The following is a 1,141-nucleotide window of genomic DNA, read 5'->3' on the forward strand; positions in this document are numbered from 1 at the left end:
GATATGTTTGTCACAAGGCGCAAAAAATAATTATAAAAGGAATGCAACACGAGGACTTCCCAGGAGGTCACCCATCCTAGTACTACTCTCGCCCAAGCACGCTTAACTTCGGAGTTCTGATGGGATCCGGTGCTTTAGTGCTGGTATGATCGCATCCGACATGTTTCCCCGTCTTCGTCCCTTATGCTTGCCACTCCCAGGTCCGCTCCAAAGACGATTCTACATTCTCACTACCATTACAACCGTTCCCTAACAATGGATAGTGTCCTATACTACTTACTCTCCCGCTCAATCACGGAGACGAGTTTTCCACGGTTTCCACCCCTCCCTCCATACCGCAGCAACACGAGTTTTTTCCACCCCTTTCAGAAAGCGCTCTTCGCGCCACAAAGCCGCCCCAAGACGCGCGAGCAATGAGCATCGAGCTTAAACATATCACAAACGTCAAAAATAATATAACGGGATTAATATATATCGCGCACGTGCGATATATTTGTCACAAGGCGCAAAAAATAATTATAAAAGGAATGCAACACGAGGACTTCCCAGGAGGTCACCCATCCTAGTACTACTCTCGCCCAAGCACGCTTAACTTCGGAGTTCTAATGGGATCCGGTGCTTTAGTGCTGGTATGATCGCATCCGACATGTTTCCCCGTCTTCGTCCCTTATGCTTGCCACTCCCAGGTCCGCTCCAAAGACGATTCTACATTCTCACTACCATTACAACCGTTCCCTAACAATGGATAATGTCCTATACTACTTACTTTCCCGCTCAATCACGGAGATGAGTTTTCCACGGTTTCCACCCCTCCCTCCATACCGCAGCAACACGAGTTTTTTCCACCCCTTTCAGAAAGCGCTCTTCGCGCCACAAAGCCGCCCCAAGACGCGCGAGCAATGAGCATCGAGCTTAAACATATCGCAAACGTCAAAAATAATATAACGGGATTAATATATATCACGCACGTGCGATATGTTTGTCACAAGGCGCAAAAAATAATTATAAAAGGAATGCAACACGAGGACTTCCCAGGAGGTCACCCATCCTAGTACTACTCTCGCCCAAGCACGCTTAACTTCGGAGTTCTGATGGGATCCGGTGCTTTAGTGCTGGTATGATCGCATCCGACATGTTTCCC

General features: G+C 47.9%; 3 non-coding genes across 3 annotated transcripts; all 3 read right to left on the reverse strand.

Annotated features, from left to right (window-relative positions):
- Positions 1 to 38: 38 nt before the first annotated feature.
- Positions 39 to 157, reverse strand: LOC119343434. The gene has a single exon (XR_005166093.1). It is a non-coding gene; the product is annotated as a 5S ribosomal RNA (ribosomal RNA).
- A 367-nt stretch (positions 158 to 524) lies between these two features.
- LOC119343436 lies at positions 525 to 643 on the reverse strand. Its single transcript, XR_005166096.1, has one exon. It is a non-coding gene; the product is annotated as a 5S ribosomal RNA (ribosomal RNA).
- Positions 644 to 1,010: 367 nt separating this feature from the next.
- Positions 1,011 to 1,129, reverse strand: LOC119343435. Its single transcript, XR_005166094.1, has one exon. It is a non-coding gene; the product is annotated as a 5S ribosomal RNA (ribosomal RNA).
- Positions 1,130 to 1,141: the final 12 nt, after the last annotated feature.

Source organism: Triticum dicoccoides, unplaced genomic scaffold, assembly GCF_002162155.2.
Source record: "Triticum dicoccoides isolate Atlit2015 ecotype Zavitan unplaced genomic scaffold, WEW_v2.0 scaffold127534, whole genome shotgun sequence".
NCBI lineage: Eukaryota > Viridiplantae > Streptophyta > Magnoliopsida > Poales > Poaceae > Triticum > Triticum dicoccoides.